Source organism: Pseudophryne corroboree (assembly GCF_028390025.1).
Source record: "Pseudophryne corroboree isolate aPseCor3 chromosome 3 unlocalized genomic scaffold, aPseCor3.hap2 SUPER_3_unloc_2, whole genome shotgun sequence".
In the NCBI taxonomy this organism is placed as follows: domain Eukaryota; kingdom Metazoa; phylum Chordata; class Amphibia; order Anura; family Myobatrachidae; genus Pseudophryne; species Pseudophryne corroboree.
The window spans coordinates 5671016-5695502 of NW_026967508.1; the positions used below are offsets into that span (position 1 = coordinate 5671016).

Here is a 24487-nt window from a genome sequence, read left to right on the forward strand (position 1 = left end):
ATATAAAATATTTTCAGTCAGGGAATCCGACCAAGCCCACCCAGCACTGCATCTCCAGGCTAAGGCGATCGCTGGTCGCAGTATAACCACCGTATGTGTGTATATACTTTTTAGGATATTTTTCCAGCTTCCTATCAGCTGGCTCCTTGAGGGCGGCCGTATCTGGAGACGGTAACGCCACTTGATAAGCGTGTGAGCGTCTTATCCACCCTAAAAGGTGTTTCCCAACGCGCCTAAACTTCTGGCGGGAAAGGGTATAACGCCAATATTTGCTATCGGTGTAACCCACGCATCATCACACACTTTATTTTATTTTATCTGATTCAAGAAAAACTACGGATAGTTTTTTCACTCCCACATAATACCCTTTTTTGTGGTACTTGTAGTATCAGAAATATTTAACACCTCCTTCATTGCCCTTAACGTGTGACCCTAATGAGGAATACGTTTGTTTCTTCACCGTCGACACTTGATTCAGTGTCCGTGTCTGTGTCGACCGACTGAGGTAATTGGGCATTTTAAAGTCCCTTACGGTGTTTTTGAGACGCCTGGACCGGTACTAATTGGTTTGTCGGCCGTCTCATGTCGTCAACCGACCTTGCAGCGTGTTGACATTATCACGTAATTCCCTAAATAGGCCATCCATTCCGGTGTCGACTCCCTGGAGAGTGACATCACCATTACAGGCAATTGCTCCGTCTCCTCACCAACATCGTCCTCATACATGTCGACACACACGTACCGACACACAGCACACACACCGGGAATGCTCTGATAGAGGACAGGACCCCACTAGCCCTTTGGGGAGACAGAGGGAGAGTTTGCCAGCACACACCAAAAACGCTATAATTATATAGGGACAACCTTATATAAGTGTTTTCCCTTATAGCATCTTTATATATATATATATATATATATATATATATCAATATCGCCAAATTAGTGCCCCCCCCTCTCTGTTTTAACCCTGTTTCTGTAGTGCAGTGCAGGGGAGAGCCTGGGAGCCTTCCCTCCAGCCTTTCTGTGAGGGAAAATGGCGCTGTGTGCTGAGGAGAATAGGCCCCGCCCCCTTTTCGGCGGGCTTCTTCTCACGTTTTTCTGATGATTTGGCAGGGGTTAAATACATCCATATAGCCCCAGGGACTATATGCGATGTATTTTTTGCCATAGGAAAAGGTAATTTCATTGCTGCCCAGGGCGCCCCTCCCAGCGCCCTGCACCCTCAGTGACCGCAGTGTGAAGTGTGCTGAGAGCAATGGCGCACAGCTGCAGTGCTGTGCGCTACCTTAAGAAGACTGAGGAGTCTTCTGCCGCCGATTTCAGGACCTCTTCTCTCTTCGGCATCTGCAAGGGGGCCGGCGGCGCGGCTCCGGTGACCCATCCAGGCTGTACCTGTGATCGTCCCTCTGGAGCTAATGTCCAGTAGCCTAAGAAGCCAATCCATCCTGCACGCAGGTGAGTTCACTTCTTCTCCCCTAAGTCCCTCGTTGCAGTGATCCTGTTGCCAGCAGGACTCACTGTAAAATAAAAAACCTAAACTAAACTTTTCAAAGCAGCTCTTTAGGAGAGCCACCTTGATTGCACCCTGCTCGGACGGGCACAAAAACCTAACTGAGGCTTGGAGGAGGGTCATAGGGGGAGGAGCCAGTACACACCACCTGATCCTAAAGCTTTACTTTTTGTGCCCTGTCTCCTGCGGAGCCGCTATTCCCCATGGTCCTTTCGGAACCCCAGCATCCACAAGGACGTCAGAGAAATAAGAATGTACTCACCGGTAATTCTATTTCTCGTAGTCCGTAGTGGATGCTGGGGACTCCGTAAGGACCATGGGGAATAGACGGGCTCCGCAGGAGACTGGGCACTCTAAAATTTAGGACTACCTGGTGTGCACTGGCTCCTCCCCCTATGACCCTCCTCCAAGCCTCAGTTAGGACACTGTGCCCGGAAGAGCTGACACAATAAGGAAGGATTTTGAATCCCGGGTAAGACTCATACCAGCCACACCAATCACACCATATAACTCGTGATAGGAACCCCGGTTAACAGTATGATAACAAAAGGAGCCTCTGAACAGATGGCTCGCAATAACAACCCGATTTGTGTAACAATAACTATTTACAAGTATTGCAGACAATCCGCACTTGGGATGGGCGCCCAGCATCCACTACGGACTACGAGAAATAGAATTACCGGTGAGTAAATTCTTATTTTCTCTAACGTCCTAGTGGATGCTGGGGACTCCGTAAGGACCATGGGGATTATACCAAAGCTCCCAAACGGGCGGGAGAGTGCGGATGACTCTGCAGCACCGAATGCTCCCAAACGGGCGGGAGAGTGCGGATGACTCTGCAGCACCGAATGAGAGAACTCCAGGTCCTCCTCAGCCAGGGTATCAAATTTATAGAATTTTGCAAACGTGTTTGCCCCTGACCAAGTAGCAGCTCGGCAAAGTTGTAAAGCCGAGACCCCTCGGGCAGCCGCCCAAGATGAGCCCACCTTCCTTGTGGAATGGGCTTTTACTGATTTAGGCTGCGGTAGTCCTACCGCAGAATGCGCCAGCTGAATAGTGCTACAAATCCAGCGTGCGATAGTCTGCTTAGAAGCAGGAGCACCCAGCTTGTTGGGTGCATACAGGATAAACAGCGAGTCAGTTTTCCTGACTCCAGCCATCCTGGAAACATATATTTTCAGGGCCCTGACTACGTCCAGAAACTTGGAATCCTCCAAGTCCCTAGTAGCCGCAGGCACCACAACCGGTTGGTTCAAGTGAAAAGCTGATACCACCTTCGGGAGAAAATGAGGACGAGTCCTCAACTCCGCCCTATCCATATGGAAAATCAGAGAGGGGCTTTTACAGGACAAAGCCGCCAATTCTGACACACGTCTGGCCGAAGCCAGAGCCAACAACATAACCACTTTCCACGTGAGATATTTTAAATCCACAGTCTTAAGTGGCTCAAACCAATGTGATTTTAGAAACTCCAAAACCACATTGAGATCCCAAGGTGCCACTGGGGGCACAAAAGGAGGCTGAATATGCAGAACTCCCTTGACAAAGGTCTGAACTTCAGGCAGTGAAGCCAGTTCTTTCTGGAAGAAAATTGACAGGGCCGAGATCTGGACCTTAATGGACCCCAATTTGAGGCCCAAAGTCACACCTGCTTGCAGGAAATGTAGGAATCGACCCAGTTGAAATTCCTCCGTTGGGGCCTTCTTGGCCTCACACCAAGCAACATACTTCCGCCAAATGCGGTGATAATGCTTTGCGGTGACATCCTTCCTGGCTTTGATCAGGGTAGGGATGACTTCCTCCGGAATGCCTTTTTCTTTTAGGATCCGGCATTCAACCGCCATGCCGTCAAACGCAGTCGCGGTAAGTCTTGGAACAGACAGGGTGTTATGCACACCAGTGCCTGCAGGAATGTACTGGTGTCTGAACAGAGAGGGATGCAAAACAAATGAACTAACAGACAGACTGGGAAGTATGACATCACATACACAGAAAGTGATAGGGTAACAAAACCAACACAAAGTGAACAGATAAGCCCAGAGGCTAAGAAACTGGGTGTCTCCCTAGTATTACAAATGCTCAGATGGAAAAGGCAAGATGTTGTGTTTTAATACGTAGAGAACCCGAAATGCTGTTGCTAAGGGCAACAGCAAAACCCTAAAGGGTTACCAACGGGTGTGGCAGCAAACTCCTTGGTCAGAGATGGAATAGTAGACACAAGGAGAGTCTCCACAATCCTATTTCTCACTTGCAGGGCACAGGTTCAGCTTCCTGCCACTAAACTGACACATGGACGCCCTGCACAGTGAGAGAGGATTAAGCATGCAGGTCTGAAAGTACAGTCACAAACCTGCTGGGTTCTCAGAATAACAAAAGAACTTCAGCAGGCCAAACGACTGACTCCAGTCTTACTGCTAGGTCTGGATTGGCAGAGTGTAGTACCAAATCTCCAGGCCTATTTGCAGTAAGCAATAACAAATACAAAGCTACACAGTACTGGCTAATTTTCAGGAACTGACTAACCAACAAAGATTCAGCAGCATCTGCTTAATCTGAGAAGAGTCCTTATAAAGCAGGTGCTGGCCACGCCCCACTCAGACCTCACAGACTGTGAGCACAAAAACCAGCACCGGATCCCCTGCCTGTAACCACTGCACAGCAAAAGACCCGAACTGGAGTATCAGCTGCGCTCAGGTTATTCCGCTAGCACTCGTCTCCCGGTTGCCATGACGACGTGGCAGCACAGGGCAGGAGACCCTAACACAGGGTCTCTGCTGTAGCAGGTCTTGTCTGAGCGGCAGAGGCCAAGGGTCCTCTGCAAGCATCTCCTGAAGTTCCGGGTACCAAGCTCTTCTTGGCCAATCCGGAGCCACGAGAATAGTTCTCACTCCTAGCCTTCTTCTTATTCTCAGTACCTTGGGTATGAGAGGCAGAGGAGGAAACACATAAACCGACTGGTGCACCCACGGTGTCACTAGAGCGTCCACAGCGATCGCCTGAGGGTCCCTTGACCTGGCGCAATACCTTTTTAGCTTTTTGTTGAGGCGGGACGCCATCATGTCCACCTGTGGTTTTTCCCAACGGTTTACCAGCATTCGGAAAACTTCTGGATGAAGTCCCCATTCTCCCGGGTGGAGGTCGTGCCTGCTGAGGAAGTCTGCTTCCCAGTTGTCCACTCCCGGAATGAATACTGCTGTCAGTGCTAGCACATGATTCTCTGCCCATCAGAGAATCCTTGTGGCTTCTGCCATTGCCCTCCAGCTTCTTGTGCCGCCCTGTCTGTTTACATGGGCGACCGCCGTGATGTTGTATGACTGGATCATTTGTCCAACAGGTCCCACTGGAACGTCCTTGCGTGGAACCTTCCGAATGGAATTGCCTCGTACGATGCTACCATTTTTCCCAGGACTCGCGTGCATTGATGTACCGACACCTGTCCCGGTTTTAGGATGTCTCTGACTAGAGTTGACAACTCCTCTGCTTTTTCCACTGGAAGAAACACTCTTTTCTGGTCTGTGTCCAGAATCATTCCCAGGAACAGAAGACGTGTCGTAGGGACCAGCTGTGACTTTGGAATATTGAGAATCCAGCCGTGCTGTTGCAGCACTTCCCGAGAAAGTGCTACCCCCACTATCAACCGTTCATTGGACCTCGCCTTTATCAGGAGATCGTCCAAGTACGGGATAATTGAAACTCCTTTCTTGCGAAAGAGTATCATCATTTCGGCCATTACCTTGGTAAAGACCCTCGGTGCCGTGGATAACCCAAACGGCAGCGTCTGGAACTGATAGTGACAGTCCTGTACCACAAATCTGAGGTACTCCTGGTGAGGAGGGTAAATGGGGACATGTAGGTACGCATCCTTGATGTCCAGGGAGACCATGTAATCCCCCTCGTCCAGGCTCGCAATAACCGCCCTGAGCGATTCCATCTTGAACTTGAACCTTTTGATATAAGTGTTCAAGGATTTTAAATTTAAGATGGGTCTCACCGAACCGTCCGGTTTCGGTACCACAAACATTGTGGAATAGTAACCCTTTCCTTGCTGAAGGAGGGGTACCTTGACAGTCACTTGCTGTGAATACAGTTTTTGAATAGCCACCAACAATGCCTCCCTGGCAGAGGGAGTTGCCGGTAAGGCAGATTTTAGGAAACGGCGGGGGGGGGGGGGGGACGTCTCGAATTCCAGCCTGTACCCCTGAAGTACTACTTGAAGGACCCAGGGATCCACCTGTGAGAGAGCCCACTGTGCGCTGAAATTTTTGAGACGGGCCCCCACCGTACCCGGGTCCGCCTGAGCAGCCCCAGTGTCATGCTGTGGACTTACCGGACGCAGGGGAGGACTTCTGCTCTTGGGAACTAGCTGTGTGTTGCAGCTTTTTTCCTCTACCTTTGCCTCTCGGCAGAAAGGATGAGCCTCTAGCCCTCTTGCTTTTCTGGGGCCGAAAGGACTGTACCTGATAATACGGTGCTTTCTTTTGCTGTGGGGCAGCCTGTGGCAAAAAGGTCGATTTCCCAGCAGTAGCTGTGGACACGAGGTCCGAAAGACCATCCACAAACAGTTCCACCCCCTTATAGGGCAAAACTTCCATGTGCCGCTTTGAGTCGGCATCACCTGACCATTGCCTAGTCCATAACCCCCGTCTGGCGGCAATGGACATAGCGCTTACTCTTGATGCCAGCCGGCAAATATCCCTCTGTGCATCACGCATGTATAAGACTGCATCTTTTATATGCTCAAGCGTCAGCAAAATATTGTCCCTATCCATGGTATCAATATTATCCAAAAGGGAATCTGACCACGCAGCAGCAGCACTGCACATCCAAGCTGATGCAATCGCTGGTCGCAATATAATGCCCGAGTGTGTGTAAATAGCTTTTAGGGTAGCTTCCTGCTTTCTATCAGCAGGTTCCTTCAGGGTGCCCGTATCCGGAGACGGTAGTGCCACCTTCTTTGACAAGCGTGTCAGCGCCTTGTCTACCCTAGGGGGTGTTTCCCAACGTGACCTATCCTCTGGCGGGAAAGGGTACGCTGCCAATAATCGTTTTGAAATGATCAATTTCTTATCGGGGGAAGTCCACGCTTCCTCACACACCTCATTTAATTCCTCAGATGCAGGAAAAACTACAGGTAGTTTTTTCTCACCAAACATAATACCCTTTTTTTTTTTTTTTGGTACCTGGGGTATTATCAGAAATGTGTAAAATAAGAATTTACTCACCGGTAATTCTATTTCTCGTAGTCCGTAGTGGATGCTGGGAACTCCGTAAGGACCATGGGGAATAGCGGGCTCCGAAGGAGGCTGGGCACTCTAGAAAGATCTTAGACTACCTGGTGTGCACTGGCTCCTCCCACCATGACCCTCCTCCAAGCCTCAGTTAGGATACTGTGCCCGGACGAGCGTACACAATAAGGAAGGATTTTGAATCCCGGGTAAGACTCATACCAGCCACACCATTCACACCGTATAACTCGTGATATGAAACCCAGTTAACAGTATGAAACAACTGAGCCTCTCAACAGATGGCTCAACCAATAACCCGATTTAGTTAACAATAACTATGTACAAGTATTGCAGATAAACCACACTTGGGATGGGCGCCCAGCATCCACTACGGACTACGAGAAATAGAATTACCGGTGAGTAAATTCTTATTTTCTCTGACGTCCTAGTGGATGCTGGGAACTCCGTAAGGACCATGGGGATTATACCAAAGCTCCCAAACGGGCGGGAGAGTGCGGATGACTCTGCAGCACCGAATGAGAGAACTCCAGGTCCTCCTCAGCCAGGGTATCAAATTTATAGAATTTTGCAAATGTGTTTGCCCCTGACCAAGTAGCAGCTCGGCAAAGTTGTAAAGCCGAGACCCCTCGGGCAGCCGCCCAAGATGAGCCCACCTTCCTTGTGGAATGGGCGTTGACAGATTTTGGCTGTGGCAGGCCTGCCACAGAATGTGCAAGCTGAATTGTACCACAAATCCAACGAGCAATAGTCTGCTTAGAAGCAGGAGCACCCAGCTTGTTGGGTGCATACAGGATAAACAGCGAGTCAGATTTTCTGACTCCAGCCGTCCTGGAAACATATTTTCAGGGCCCTGACCACGTCTAACAAGTCCTCCAAGTCCCTAGTAGCCGCAGGCACCACAATATGCTGGTTCAGGTGAAATGCTGACACCACCTTAGGGAGAAACTGGGGACGAGTCCTCAATTCTGCCCTATCCATATGGAAAATCAGATAAGGGCTTTTACAAGACAAAGCCGCCAATTCTGATACTCGCCTGGCAGAAGCCAAGGCCAATAACATGACCACCTTCCACGTGAGATATTTCAGACCCACGGTTTTTAGTGGCTCAAACCAATGTGATTTTAAGAAACTCAACACCACGTTGAGATCCCAAGGTGCCACAGGAGGCACAAACGGGGGCTGAATATGCAGCACTCCTTTTACAAATGTCTGAACTTCAGGTACTGAAGCTAGTTCTTTTTGAAAGAAAATCGACAGAGCCGAGATCTGTACCTTAATGGAGCCTAGTTTTAGGCCCATATTCACTCCTGCTTGCAGGAAATGCAGAAATCGACCTAGTTGAAATTCCTCTGTTGGGCCTTTTCGGCCTCACCATACAACATATTTCCACCATATGCGGTGATAATGATTTGTCGTAACACCTTTCCTGGCTTTAATAAGCATAGGAATGACTTCCTCCGGAATGTCCTTTTCCTTCAGGATCCGGCGTTCAACCGCCATGCCGTCAAACGCAGTGGCGGCAAGTCTTGGAACAGACAGGGCCCCTGTTGTCGCAGGTCCTGTCTGAGCGCCAGAGGCCATGGGTCCTCTGATATAATTTCTTGAAGTTCTGGGTACCAAGCTCTTCTTGGCCAATCCGGAACCACGAGTATCGTTCTTACTCCTCGCCTTCTTATTATTCTCAGTACCTTTGGTATGAGAGGCAGAGGGGGGTACACATAAACCGACTGGTACACCCACGGTGTTACCAGAGCGTCCACAACTATCGCCTGAGGGTCCCTCGACCTGGCGCAATATCTTTTATAGCTTTTTGTTGAGGCGGGACGCCTTCATGTCCACCTGTGGCCCTACCCAATGGTGTACAATCCTTTGGAAGACTTCTGGATGAAGTCCCCACTCTCCCAGGTGGAGGTCGTGTCTGCTGAGAAGATCTGCTTCCCAGTTGTCCACTCCAGGAATGAACACTGCTGACAGTGCTAACACATGATTTTCCGCCCATCGGAGAATCCTTGTGGCTTCTGCCTCCTGCTTCTTGTGTCGCCCTGTTGGGTTACATGGGCGACCGCCGTGATGTTGTCTGATTGGATCAGTACCGGCTGGTTTTGAAGCAAAGGCCTTGCCTGACCCAGGGCATTGTAAATGGCCCCCAGTTCCAGAATATTTATGTTTAGGGAAGTCACCTGACTTGACCAAAGTCCTTGGAAGTTTTTTCCCTGTGTGACTGCCCCCAGCCTCAAAGGCTGGCCTCCATGGTCACTAGGACCTATTCCTGTATCGAACCTGCGGCCCTCCTTAAGATGGGCATTCTGCAGCCACCATAGTATCGATACCCTGGTCCTTGGGGACAGGGTTATCAGCCGATGCATTTGAAGATGCGATTCGGACCACCTGTCCAAGAGGTCCCACTGAAAAGTTCTTGCATGGAACCTGCCGAATGGGATTGCTTCGTAGGAAGCTACCATTTTTCCCAGGACTCGCGTGATGCACCAATACCTGTTTTGGCTTCAGGAGGTCTCTGACTAGAGATGACAGCTCCTTTGCTTTCTCCCCCGGGAGAAACACTTATTTCTGGTCTGTGTCCAGAACCATCCCCAGGAACAGTAGACGTGTCATAGGAACCAGCTGTGACTTTGGACTGTTTAGAATCCAACCCTGCTGTTGTAGTACTTTCCAAAATAGTGCTACCCCGACTAGCAACTGCTCCTTGGACCTTGCCCCTATAAGGAGATTGTCCAAGTATGGGATAATTAAAACGCCCTTTTTTCGAAGGAGTATCACCCTTTCGACCATTACCCTGGTAAACACCCTCGGTGCCTTGTACAGTCCCAACGGCAGTGTCTGGACTTGGTAATGGTAATCCTGTACCACCAATCTGAGGTACTCCTGGCGAGGATGGTAAATGGGGACATGCAGGTAAGCATCCTTGATGTCCCGGGATACCATGTAATCCCCGTCGTCCAGGCTTGCAATAACCGCCCTGAGCGATTCCATCTTGAACTTGAATTTTTTTTTTTTATAGATTCTTTATTTTACATTTTTCAGGTAACAAAAGAAAAAACAGAGACACAAATAGTTTGGACATCTCAAGTACAGGGCAGTCAACCATGTGACCGTTTGTCTCATGTATAACAAATAATTAACAATTAGGTTTCCATGTAATTTCCGGAAACAACAAATAAGAAAAATAACAATAACACTAAATCAAATAGTAAGAGGTGGGAGGGAAGGATGGGTAAGATAAGGGTTGGGGTACAGGTAAGTCAGTTTATAATCTGGAGCATTTATCCAAGTGTGTGGTACTCAGGGGGGTTGTCATGAAGCGTGGTTCGTTGGGGTCAGTGCAGTATATTCTCGCGTGGTCTTAAATTCAAGCCACGGAAACCAGGTTGAAGTATATGTGGGACGTTTTTCTAGAGCAATGTAGTAGATGTCCTCCATACGCATATAAAAGTCCACTCTTTGACACCATTCCCAAATCGTAGGTGCTGCCGATGAACGCCAGTGGACTGGGATCACTGCTCTCGCTGCGCTACCTAAGTGTTTTATTAAGGAATGTTTATATCTGGACATAGGAATATCGGAGTGTGACAGCAGCCAGAAGTCAGGACCCCTTGGTACTTCATAACCCACCACCCTGGATGTCAGTTTTATAATCTCGTGCCAGAACGGGGTTATGAGGGAGCAATCCCACCAGATATGTATTAGTGTGCCCCTGTCTCCCCCACACCTCCAACACAGGGGTGATACAGATGGATAACATTTATGGAGTAAAGTGGGGCACCTATACCATCTCGTTAATAGCTTGTACTGAGTTTCACTGACCTCCAGGCTAGTGGAACAATGCGCCATTATAGTACATTGTTTCTTCCAGTCTATATGTATCCCTCTATGGGCAAGGTCAGAATCCCAAGCTGTGCAGAAAGAGGGGGTATCAGGAAATGTACCATCCAGAACAATCCGGTAGACCTTAGAGATTACGTGTGTAGGAGCCGAAGTCTGTATGCATAGTTTCTCAAAAGGGGTAAATTCCCTGTTGAGAGTCAGGTCCTTTCCCTGTGATTGGACAAAATGGCGGAGTTGTAAATAGAACCAAAAGTCCTTGGGGGTACACTTTCCGAACCGCACAAATCTGAAAAAGATCTGATTGTACCTCGACTATACATCTGATGTGCCCGTTCTAGTCCAAGAGTTTTCCATCTGGCAGCTATCTCCCCCGACAGTCCTGGAGTAAATGTGAGGTTACCTAGGATGGGCATGAGGGGGGACTTACTGGTTGAGAGGGCATATTTAGTCCTAATCGATTTCCAGACTTCCAGGGTGGGGCCTACTGTGGGATGCACAATTTTCTCAATTTTGGGGAACCACGGAATGTATCTGAGGTTCTTTTGTGTCGTACAAGATTCTAGCGTTACCCATTGTTTCCTATTTGATTCTGGGCGTGTCCAGTCTAGAATTCTATAAAGTATAGAGGCCTGGTAGTAGGCTGATATCAAGGGTAATTGTTGGCCCCCTTGCGATTTACTTCTAGAGAGATGGTTGTGTTTGAATCTGGGTCTCCTTCCCCCCCAGACAAAGTGACTGATTGCCTTATGAGTGTACAGTAGGAAACGATGGGGAAGTTTTAGGGGAATTGTCTGGAAGATATACAGCAGTCTGGGTAATACATTCATTTTAATTACATTCATACGGCCGAGCCATGAAAATCTCTGCGTGAGCCACCGTGTCATCTCTTGTTTGATCTTTCGCAATAAGGGTTCATGGTTGAGGGTAGTTGTTCGTTGAAGGGAAGAGGGAATTAGTATTCCTAAATATTTAACATGTGATGGGTGCCACTCAAAGGGGAAGGAAGCTTTTAGTGCCGATGTGATTCCTGTTGAGAGGGATATGTTTAGGGCTGTGGATTTGGTAAAATTGATTTTGAAATTGGAAAGCTTACTAAATTGGTCGAATTCTTTCATAAGATTTGGGAGGGAGGTTGTCGGGTTTGTCAGGATTGCGAGTAGGTCATCTGCAAATAGAGCTAAGCGATGGTCAACATGTCCGACCTGTAGGCCCGAAATAGTTGGATTCTGTCTGATCGACCGTGCTAGAGCCTCCATTCCCAACACAAATAGCAGAGGCGAGAGCGGACATCCCTGCCTGGTTCCGTTGGATATTGTTATTGGATCAGATAGGGTCCCATTAACCCTGACTTGTGCTGTCGGAGCCCGATAAAGTGCAAGCACTTTTTGAAGGAATGTGTCACCGAGGCCCAGTTTCATCAATACTGCCTCCATAAAGGCCCAGTCTACGCGGTCAAATGCTTTTTCGGCATCAGTAGAGAGAAGCATCATTGGGGAATTGTTAGCTTGAGCATGTGCTATTAAGTCAAATACCCTGATGGTGTTGTCTCTTGCTTCTCTACCCACTACAAAGCCGACCTGGTCAGGGTGAACAATGTCTGGCAGGAGTGGGCCCAGACGGTTGGCCAGAAGTTTGGCGTAGAGCTTAACGTCTACGTTTAGTAATGAGATGGGTCTGTAGCTAGACGGGAGCGAGGGGTCCTTACCTTCCTTTGGTATCACCGTAATGTGGGCACCGAGAGATTGGCTAGAGAAAGGATTCTCCACTGAGACTGCATTGCAGGCTCGCAAAAGGAGTGGTACCAATCTCTCTTTAAATGCCTTATAGTAAGTTATCGGAAAACCGTCTGGTCCTGGGCTCCTACCAGAGGGGGAGGTTCCCATGGCCGTAATCAGCTCCGATTCTGTAAAAGGGGCTTCTAGTGCCCGGGTCACCTCTAAGGGAAGACTAGGAAAAGAGACTGAGTGCAGGAATTTCTCTAGTTCCAGTTTATGAGCTGCAAGTTCTGCAGGTGAACGTTTCGTAAGGTTATATAAGTCCGTATAATAGTCTTGAAATATGGCAGCTATGTCTTTGTTCCTGGCATGGAGGCTCCCACTAGAGTCCTTCAATTTTGTTATAAATGTAAGGGATCTCTGTGCTCTGAGTGCCCTAGCCAGTAACTTCCCTGGCTTATTCCCCCATCTATAATATTTATGGCGGCACCATCGAAATGCTCGGCGGGTACCATCATCAAGTAATTTATTTAATGAAGCACGTGCCTTCTGAAGTTCTACAAGTGTATCGTGAGTGAGAGAAGCTTTATGCGACTGTTCCAATGTCTGTATTTTGGACAGCAGAGCTAATCGGCACTCGTTTTTTTTCTTTTTTAAATATGTACCCATCTGAATGCATTTACCCCTTAAAACACACTTATGGGCCTCCCAGATGGTTACCGGTGAACAATCATCAGTAGTGTTCAGCGTAATATACTCATCTATAGCTGTTTCTAGTTGGGCGCGGCTGTCAGGGTCTTGGAGTAGCTGCTCATTAAACCGCCACTGCCATTGTGTCAGTGGTGAATTCTGTAAAGAAAGGGTAAGCGAAATAGGGGAATGATCTGACCCCACAATTTGGCCAATGGTAGCGTCCAACATCATATCCAGATGCTTATGGCTCACGCAGAGATAGTCAATACGAGAATATGAGTTGTGGGGGTTCGAATAGAAGGTGAAGTCTCTGTCGGCTGGGTGAAGGAGACGCCATGAATCCACTAATTGGAAATCGTGTAAGATCGACCGAAAATGTCTAGCCTGTTTCCGCGAGGTCCTAGAAGTACCAGTTGAGGAATCAATCGCTGGCTCTAGTGTCCAATTAAAATCCCCTCCCACTATCAAGACACCCTCTATACAATCCTCGATGGATTCTAGACTCTGCCTGAAAAACTGTATCTGGTTTTGATTAGGGAAGTAAAGATTAACAAACGTAAATACCTGTTGGTCTATGGTGGCTTTAATCATCAGTCCTCTACCATCTCCTATCGCTTTTTCCGTCATATCACTAATCCTAAGGTGTTTAGCGAATAAGATAGCTGTCCCTCTCGATTTTGCACCTGAATAGTCATTAAAAAAACCTACAGGGAAATGACGGGAGCGGAGACTTGGCTATGTCCCTTTCTTAAAATGTGTTTCTTGTAGAAACACCACTTCTGCTCTCTCTGTGTGTAATGTGTGCAATAAGCGCGATCTCTTCTCTGGGATGTTTAATCCTTTAACATTATTTGACCAGATTTTTAACTTCGCCATTGTTGTATAATGTGAGTGATACCACAATATGGATTTATCTCCTGTCCCAAGGTGGGCCCAAAACTAATACTGTTGACAGTACCTGAATGAAAAAGGTGGGGATGTGAAGGACAAGGAAAACACAGAGGGGAAACAAAAACAAGCAAACATAGGTCTGGACATGTGTAAGCATGCAATGTAAACAGAGTAATCAGATATTCCGACCTGTTACAGTCAGCAAGCAAGTAGCAGTATAGCAAAAATATCAACATTGTCATTATAAAACAAGAACACTCTGCATTTAGAGCCATGGGCATCAAAAAATGGCCCACAGTCACAAAAATTTACAGCAGAGCCGGGGCAAGAGGGGAGTAGTGAGTGTGACACTCCTACGTAGAATCTGAAAAAACTTGGAAAAATAAAAAGGGACTATATTCGAACAGCCATCTCAACAGACAAAAAAAAAAAAGGGTACGATGGCAGTGGGGGTAATGCAACCCAACCAGTTCTCAAATGAATCAACTATAAGAATAGAACTGGTTTACAATAGCCTTCAGTATGGCCTCCAGATTCAGACGTGGTAGTCAAACCATTTAGAGAAAGAAAAAAAAAGGTAAAAACATATTAGAAAACAGGTAGCAATCTACAAGGCACATATGGGTATGAATAAAAAGTCAAAGGAGAAATGAGACAAGTCAAGTATCCTCACGTGACACCCCAGTCTGGTTGGTTCTGGAACGTCTTCGGGAGCGACCTGCTTTCTTCCAGACCTCTCTCTGTGGGTGGGCTGAGGAGGTGGGTGTAAGGGGGTCCAGCCAATTAGGTAGACTAAGCACCGGTAGACCAAGAGTCCTACAGAATTGAGGAACATCTTCATATTCCTGTAAGATGAGGCGGGTACCTTCGTGTGTCACCTGGATATTTAGTGGGAAGCCCCACCGAAATTTAATCTCCCGCTTCCGGAGAGCATCTGTGAGAGGTTTCAGTAGGCGTCTCTGTTGTAAAGTGTGCCATGATAGGTCTTGGAAAACTTGAACCTGGTGGCCCTTAAAGTCAATGTTTGACACCTGTCTAGATCTTCGTAGTATTTCTTCTTTTTCATGAAAATAATGCAACCGACAAATGACGTCGCGAGGCCTCTCAGAGGGGGGGCCCCTCGGGCGAAGAGCTCGATGTGCCCTGTCGAATAGAATTTGCGAGTCTGTTGAGGCACCCAGTATCTCATTGAATATCTTTGTTAAAGCAGCTATGATGTCTTGAGGTAGAACTTCTTCAGGGATACCCTTAACTCTGAGATTGTTTCTGCGACCCGTCATCTATATCCGTAAGTCTGCGTGTAGCGTCTGCAAGCGAGCGGGATTGACGCGATATCAGGTCATGCAGATCGGCGATTTTGGATTCCATATCGTCTGTGCGTGTCTCCAGTGTCTCCACTCTATCTCCCACCTGTGTTAAATCAGCTTGTACAGCCGAAATTCTGGTCTGAATAGTGTCTTGAATTCGTTTCTCCATCGACTGCAAATCTTGCTGAAAGTCCTGGCGAGTCGGGAGAGAACGCAATTGTGCCAGTATAGCGGCCATGTCGGTGGCATCAGCTCCGGATGTCGTCATTTGAGCAGTTTGGTGTTGTTCCTTGGCAACGTCACCGACCGTCTGGGGAACCGCTGCCGTAGGGGTCACTGGTATAGGTGAATTGCTACCGACAGGAGTTTTGAATAAAGAGTGGAACGCTGAGATTCGTGAGGGTTTGGGTAAGGGCCCGTTATGTTTCCTTGAGGTACGTCGTTTCGTCATGTGTCGGGTCTATCAGGACTGGTATCAGTGTGCATTTATGATATGAGAGAAATGGCTGAACGTAGTCAAGGTAGGGTCACACTGCACATTCCCCTCTGCGTGGCATGGCTAAATTACATTCATGGTGGAAGCAATGTCATAAAGCGGAGGTGACGCAGCCGCGTCTGAGAACGAAACATCTAGTATTCAAGGTATCCAATAGGGTAGCCAGTGATCCGCTATGTGAGGGGGGTCAGGAGCCACAGAGATCACAGCTCTGGTAAGATCCCAATCAATGAAGGTTGTGATCATGCAGTTCTCTCAGGGGTCCACAAGAGGGAGAGCCAGGCTCATCCATTCCCCTCCAGCTATCTGTTATAGATTTTACAGAGTAGACTAATGCTGCTTTCACATCGCAAAACCTGCTTTTGAAATGGTATTTGAAATGGTTCTTAAAACGGGTCTGAGCAGTTAAACCCCTTTCACATCTCATGTTGTAACCAGTAAATTACCATTTCAATCCCGTTTTGGTACCTTTCACACTGAACCCGTTTCACCCATAGAAAACAGTGGTTGTCATTATAAATGGACTTTTCTGGCCCACACATTATTATTAATTAATTCATTATAATTATATATTATATTATTATATATTTTTTTAAATTATTATAATTTTTTTTAGATGGAATGGTTAAATCCCTGAAAAAAATGGCGTGGGGTCCCCCCTCCAAAGCATAACCAGCCTCGGGCTCTTCGAGCTGGTCCTGGTTCTAAAAATGCGGGGAAAAAATTGACAGGGGATCCCCCGTATTTTTAAATCCAGCACCGGGCTCTGCGCCTGGTGCTGGTGCAAAAAATACGGGGGACAAAACGAGTAGGGGTCCCCCGTATTTTTCACACCAGCATCAGGCTCCACTAGCTGGACAGATAATGCCACAGCCGGGGGTCACTTTTATGCCGTGCCCTGCGGCCGTGGCATTAAATATCCAACTAGTCACCCCTGGCCGGGGTACCCTGGGGGAGTGGGGACCCCTTCAATCAAGGGGTCCCCCCCCCCCAGCCACCCAAGGGCCAGGGGTGAAGCCCGAGGCTGTCCCCCCCCATCCAATGGGCTGCGGATGGGGGGGCTGATAGCCTTTGTTGTAAAAGAAAAGATATTGTTTTTTCCAGTAGTACTACAAGTCCCAGCAAGCCTCCCCCGCAAGCTGGTACTTGGAGAACCACAAGTACCAGCATGCGGGAGAAAAACGGGCCCGCTGGTACCTGTAGTTCTAATGGAAAAAAAATACCCAAATAAAAACAGGACACAGACACCGTCGACAGTAAAACTTTATTACACACTGCCGACACACACATACTTACCTATGTTCACACGCCGACATCGGTCCTCTTCTCCATGTAGAATCCAGGGGTACCTGAAAATAAAAGATCAATATACTCACCTCAACAGGCTCCAGAGATAAATCCAGGGACTTGGCAAAAAAAGAAAACGAACAACCGGACCTGCGGACCGAAAGGGGTCCCATGCTGACACATGGGACCCCTCTCCCCGAATGCCGGGACATCACGTGACTCCTGTCACTGATGTCCCTTCAGCCAATCAGGAAGCGCTACTGCCGTGGCGCTCACCTGATTGGCTGGACGCCGTCTGTACTCTGACAGCGCCTCGCAAAGCCGCTCCATTACTTTCAATGGTGGGAACTTAGCGGCTAGCGGTGGGGTCACCCGCCGGTCAGCCGCTGACCGGCGGGTGACCTCACCGCTAGCCGCTAAGTTCCCACCATTGAATATAATGGAGGGAGCTGTGCGATGCGCTGTCTGCTCAGACGCGCAGAGCCAATCAGATGAGCGCAACGAAGTTGCGCTTGCTGATTGGCTATACAGACCTTTCCGATTGCAAATACCGTTTCAGACCCTTTCACACTGCACAGTGAAATGGGACTGAAACGGGTAGAACCCTTCTTTTTTACCGTTTCAAAATACAGGTATTTTGAAAACGGTAAATTGAAGGGGACCCTTTCACATCGCAGCTTGACCCGTTTAGGAAGCCAGTTAAATCGGCAAAATACCGGGTACAAGCTGCGATGTGAAAGGGGTATAACAGAGTGAATATATGTAATATAGAAATAATGCAGGTGAGGATAATCTGCATATATATATAGCAAAGAGAGTCTAAATACTTCTTAGTAGGAGTGTACAACAGTGCATTATAGCTCCTTCAGGTGAGGTCACTCAATGTGGCATAGAGGGTGCAGCTGCTGTATGCAGTGGAAGGAAGTCACTCTCCTATGTGGGCATCAGCTGAAAAAATGTACTGAGAGGTAACAGGAGTTGTGGGGACAGCACACAGAAGCCACTGACCGGTCAGTTACCTCATCTAGCTCTGCACTTGGCACCAAGCAAGTTCTCTCCCTGTGGTGGCTAGCAGGGATTCCTCCTCCAACATGGCCGCTGAGATCTGCTGCTGCTGACAAGAGAACTCTTCCAGGGGGCTACAGCTTCACACAGCACCACTGGACACCTCTTTCCCCTGGCCAGGGATCAGGAGCAGGACAGTGCAGGTCTCCACTGCAGGTGAGTGCTGTGTCTGAGTCACCGCGCCGGCCGCTGGGTCTCCTCTTCCAGTCTGCAGCTCCTGGAAGCCTGTCCTGGCTACACCACAAAATCTAGCTCCCGGCTTCAGAGGAGCACGTAGGCCGGGGTCTGCAGGGAGGGCAGGGAACGGTCCTGAGTCGCAGGCTGCTCAGTCAGCGTCTTAGCACAGGCAGGAGCAATAGGGGCACAGGGAATATGCCCTGAAATAGCATAAAACTGGTCTATTTCAGACCTAGTACAGTGGGCACAGCAGATGCACATCTTCCTCCTCAGCTTTGAACTTGAATTTTTATTATGTATGTGTTCAAGGATTTTAAATATAAAATGGGTCACACTGAACCATGCGGTTTCGGTACCCCCACCCGTGTGGAATAGTAACCCCGTCCTTGTTGAAGAAGGGGCACCTTGAATATTACCTGCTGTGAATACAGCTTATTAATTGGCTCTAGCACAGCCTCCCTGCCTGAAGGAGTTGTCGGCAAGGCATATTCTAGGAAACGGCTGGGGGGAGACGTCTCGAATTCCAGTTTGTACCCCTGAAATACTACTTGAAAGAAACAGGGATCCACCTGTGAGCGAGCCCACTGATCGCTGTCATTTTTGAGACGGCCCCCCACCGTACCTGGCTACACCTGTGGAGCCCCCGCGTCATGCTGTGGACTCAGAAGAAGTGAGAGAAGAATTTTGATTCTGGGAACTGGCTGTCTGGTGCAGCTTTTTCCCTCTTCCCTTGTCTCTGTACAGAAAGGAAACGCCTTTGACCCGCTTGCTTTTCTGAAGCCGAAAGGACTGTACCTGATAATACAGTGCTTTCTTAGTCTGTGAGGAAACCTGAGGTAAAACTATTTCTTCCCAGCTGTGGCTGTGGATACGAGGTCCCAGAGACCATCCCCAAATAATTCCTCACCCTTATAAGGCAGAATCTCTATGCTCCTTTTAAAGTCAGCATCACCTGTCCAGTGACAGGTCTCCAATACCCTCCTGACAGAATGGACATTACATTCATTTTGGATGCCAGCCGGCAAAATATCCCTCTGTGCATCCCTCATATATAAGACGACGTCTTTAATATGTTCTTATGTTTGACAGGGTCACCGACCACGCTGCAGCAGCACGATCTGCAGGTCTCAGTCCAGTACCTGAGTGTGTAAATACAGACTTCAGGAAAGCGTCCTGCTTTTTTTCAACAGGTACCCTCAAAGTGGCCGTTCCTAAAACGGCAGTGCCACCTTTTTTGACAACTGTGTGAGCGCCTTATCCACCCTAGGGGATATCTCCCAGCGTAACTTATCCTCTGGCGGGAAAGGGTACGCCATCAGTAACTTTTTAGAAATTACCAGTTTCTTATCGGGGAAACCCACGCTTTTCACACACTTCATTCATTTATCTGATGGGGGAACAAAACCCTGCCTGCTTTTTCTCCCCAAACATAACACCCATTTTTAGAGGTACTTGGGTTAATGTTAGAAATGTGTAACACATTTTTTATTGCCGGGATCAAGTCACGGATGTTCCTAGTGGATTGTGTATATGTCTTAACTTTTGTCGACACTGGAGTCAGACTCCGTGTCGACATCTGTGTCTGCCATCTGAGTGAGCGGGCGTTTTTGAGCCCCTGATGGCCTTTGAGACGCCTGGGCAGGCACGGGCTGAAAAGCCGGCTGTCCCACAGCTGTTACGTCATCATCCTTTTATGTAAGGAGTTGACACTGTCGGTTAATACCTTTCACCTAACCATCCACTCTGGTGTCGGCCCCACAGGGGGCGACATCACATTTATCGGCATCTGCTCTGTCACCATATAAGTCTCCTCGTCAAACATGTCGACACAGCCGTACCGACACACCGCACACACACAGGGAATGCTCTGACAGAGGACAGGACCCCACAAAGCCCTTTGGGGAGACAGAGAGAGAGTATGCCAGCACACACCAGAGCGCTATATAATGTGGGGCTTAACACTATAACTGAGTGAATTTTCCCCAATAGCTTGTATATACAATACTGCGCCTAAATTTAGTGCCCCCCCTCTCTTTTTAACCCTTTGAGCCTGAAACTACAGGGGAGAGCCTGGGGAGCTTTCTTCCAGCTGCACTGTGAAGAGAAAATGGCGCCAGTGTGCTGAGGGAGATAGCTCCGCCCCTTTTTCGCAGACTTTTCTCCCGCTTTTTTATGGATTCTGGCAGGGGTATTTACCTCATATATAGCCCCTGGGACTATATATTGAGGTATTTTTGCCAGCCAAGGTGTTTTTATTGCTGCCTCAGGGCGCCCCCCCAGCGCCCTGCACCCATCAGTGACCGGAGTGTGAAGTGTGCATGAGGAGCAATGGCGCACAGCTGCAGTGCTGTGCGCTACCTTGGTGAAGACAGAGTCTTCATGCCGACGATTTTCCGGACCATCTTCTTGCTTCTGGCTCTGTAAGGGGGGCGGCGGCGTGGCTCCGGGACCGAACATCAAGGCTGGGCCTGCGGTCGATCCCTCTGGAGCTAATGGTGTCTAGTAGCCTAAGAAGCCCAATCCGGCTGCAAGCAGGCGAGTTCGCTTCTTCTCCCCTTAGTCCCTCGCTGCAGTGAGCCTGTTGCCAGCAGGTCTCACTGAAAATAAAAAACCTAAGTCTATTTCTTTCAAAGAGCTCAGGAGAGCCCCTAGTGTGCATCCAACCTCGGCCGGACACGAAATCTAACTGAGGCTTGGAGGAGGGTCATGGTGGGAGGAGCCAGTGCACACCAGGTAGTCTAAGATCTTTCTAGAGTGCCCAGCCTCCTTCAGAGCCCGCTATTCCCCATGGTCCTTACGGAGTTCCCAGCATCCACTAGGACGTCAGAGAAAACATTTTTCATTGCCTCAATCATGTAACGGGTGGACCTATTGGAGGGTACACTAGTCTCATCACCGTCGACACTGGAGTCGGTATCCGTGTCGACGTCTGTATCTGTCACCTGAGGTAGCGGGCGTTTTAAAGCCCCTGATGACATTTGAGACGCTGGAACAGGCGCCAGTGTGCTGAGGGAGAAGGCCCCGCCCCTTTTCCGGCTGGCTTTCTCCCGCTATTTTAATGTATCTGGCAGGGGTTAATATACACCTATATAGCCCCTGGGGCTATATATGGTGTTAGTTTGCCAGCCAAGGTGTAAATATTGCTGCTCAGGGCGCCCTCCCCCCCCAGCGCCCTGCACCCATCAGTGACCGCATTGTGTGGTGTGCATGAGGAGCAATGGCGCACAGCTGCAGTGCTGTGCGCTACCTTGGAGAAGACAGAAGTCTTCAGCCACCGATTTTCTGGACCACCTTCTTGCTTCTGGCTCTGTAAGGGGGACGGCGGCGCGGCTCCGGGAACGGACGACGAGGTCGGGTCCTGTATTCGATCCCTCTGGAGCTAATGGTGTCCAGTAGCCTAACAAGCCCAAGCTACCACCACTTAGGTAGGTTCACTTCTTCTCCCCTTAGTCCCTCGATGCAGTGAGCCTGTTGCCAGCAGGTCTCACTGTAAAATAAAAAACCTAAACTATACTTTCTTTCTAGGAGCTCAGGAGAGCCCCTAGTATGCATCCAGCTCAGTCGGGCACAGAAATCTAACTGAGGCTTGGAGGAGGGTCATATTGGGAGGAGCCAGTGCACACCAGATAGTCCTAAATCTTTCTTTAGATGTGCCCAGTCTCCTGCGGAGCCGTCTATTCCCCATGGTCCTTACGGAGTCCCCAGCATCCACTAGGACGTCAGAGAAATAGATTTACCGGTGAGTAAAATCTTATTTTTCTGTACTATATTATGCTATGTATCTGTTAAGCGCCTTGAGTCCTATTGGAGAAAGAACGCTATATAAAATTATTATTAAAGGTCTTAAAGTGCCCATGTCTCCTGCGTAGCCCGTCTATACCCCATGGTCCTTACGGAATCCCCAGCATCCTCTAGGACGGAAGAGAAAATAAGAATTTACTTACCGATAATTCTATTTCTCGGAGTCCGTAGTGGATGCTGGGGTTCCTGAAAGGACCATGGGGAATAGCGGCTCCGCAGGAGACAGGGCACAAAAAAGTAAAGCTTTACTAGGTCAGGTGGTGTGCACTGGCTCCTCCCCCTATGACCCTCCTCCAGACTCCAGTTAGGTACTGTGCCCGGACGAGCATACACAATAAGGGAGGCATTTTGAATCCCGGGTAAGACTCATACCAGCCACACCAATCACACCGTACAACTTGTGATCTAAACCCAGTTAACAGTATGACAACAGAAAGGGCCTCTTAAAGATGGCTCCTTAACAATAACCCGAATTAGTTAACAATAACTATGTACAAGTATTGCAGATAATCCGCACTTGGGATGGGCGCCCAGCATCCACTACGGACTCCGAGAAATAGAATTATCGGTAAGTAAATTCTTATTTTCTCTATCGTCCTAAGTGGATGCTGGGGTTCCTGAAAGGACCATGGGGATTATACCAAAGCTCCCAAACGGGCGGGAGAGTGCGGATGACTCTGCAGCACCGAATGAGAGAACTCCAGGTCCTCCTTTGCCAGGGTATCAAATTTGTAAAATTTTACAAACGTGTTCTCCCCCGACCACGTAGCTGCTCGGCAGAGTTGTAATGCCGAGACCCCTCGGGCAGCCGCCCAAGATGAGCCCACCTTCCTTGTGGAGTGGGCTTTTACAGTTTTAGGCTGTGGCAGGCCTGCCACAGAATGTGCAAGTTGAATTGTGTTACAAATCCAACGAGCAATCGACTGCTTAGAAGCAGGTGCGCCCAACTTGTTGGGTGCATACAATATAAACAGCGAGTCAGATTTTCTGACTCCAGCCGTCCTTGCAATGTATATTTTTAAGGCTCTGACAACGTCCAACAACTTGGAGTCCTCCAAGTCGCTAGTGGCCGCAGGCACCACAATAGGTTGGTTCAGATGAAATGCTGATACCACTTTAGGGAGAAAATGCGGACGAGTCCGCAGTTCTGCCCTATCCGAATGGAAGATTAGATAAGGACTTTTATAAGATAAAGCCGCCAATTCAGATACTCTCCTGGCAGAGGCCAGGGCTAGTAACATAGTCACTTTCAATGTGAGATATTTCAAATCCACCTTTTTCAATGGTTCAAACCAATGGGATTTGAGGAAATCTAAAACTACATTTAGATCCCACGGTGCCACCGGAGGCACCACAGGAGGCTGTATATGCAGTACTCCCTTGACAAAAGTCTGGACCTCAGGGACAGAGGCCAATTCTTTTTGGAAGAATATTGACAGGGCCGAAATTTGAACCTTAATGGATCCCAATTTGAGACCCATAGATAATCCTGATTGCAGGAAATGTAGGAAACGACCCAGTTGGAATTCCTCCGTCGGAACCCTCCGATCCTCGCACCACGCTACATATTTTCGCCAAATGCGGTGATAATGTTTCACGGTGACTTCCTTCCGTGCCTTAATCAAGGTAGGAATGACTTCTTCTGGAATGCCTTTCCCTTTTAGGATCTGGCGTTCAACCGCCATGCCGTCAAACGCAGCCGCGGTAAGTCTTGAAAAAGACAGGGACCCTGCTGTAGCAGGTCCCTTCTCAGAGGTAGAGGCCACGGTTCGTCCGTGAGCATCTCTTGAAGTTCCGGATACCAAGTCCTTCTCGGCCAATCCGGAACCACTAGTATTGTTCTTACTCTTCTTTGCCGTATGATCTTCAATACCTTTGGTATGAGCGGCAGAGGAGGAAACACATACACTGACTGGTACACCCAAGGAGTTACCAGTGCGTCCACAGCTATTGCCTGTGGATCTCTTGACCTGGCGCAATATTTGTCCAGTTTCTTGTTGAGGCGAGACGCCATCATGTCTACAATTGGTCTTTCCCAACGGTCTATTAACATGTTGAAGACTTCTGGATGTAGACCCCACTCTCCCGGATGAAGATCGTGTCTGCTGAGGAAGTCTGCTTCCCAGTTGTCCACGCCCGGGATGAACACTGCTGACAGTGCTATCACGTGATTCTCCGCCCAGCGAAGAATCTTGGCAGCTTCTGCCATTGCACTCCTGCTTCTTGTGCCGCCCTGCCTGTTTACATGGGCGACCGCCGTGATGTTGTCCGACTGAATCAACACCGGCTTTCCTTGCAGGAGAAGTTCCGCCTGGCTTAGAGCATTGTAGATTGCTCTTAGTTCCAGAATGTTTATGTGAAGAGACTTTTCCAGACTCGTCCATACTCCCTGGAAGTTTCTTCCTTGTGTGACTGCTCCCCAGCCTCTCAGGCTGGCGTCCGTGGTCACCAGGATC

General features: G+C 48.6%; 2 protein-coding genes across 2 annotated transcripts in view; one reads left to right on the top strand and one right to left on the bottom strand.

The window, feature by feature from the left end:
• The window catches only part of LOC134983630 (zinc finger protein 345-like), a 152058-nt gene that overhangs the window by 123593 nt on the left and 3978 nt on the right, over positions 1 to 24487 (bottom strand). The window lies entirely within an intron of this gene.
• The window catches only part of LOC134983628 (zinc finger protein 436-like), a 192793-nt gene continuing 186163 nt past the window's right edge, over positions 17858 to 24487 (top strand). The window contains exon 1 of the mRNA XM_063949304.1: positions 17858 to 18209. The gene's annotated coding sequence lies outside the window, so the exon portion shown is untranslated. The remainder of the gene's footprint in view (positions 18210 to 24487) is intronic.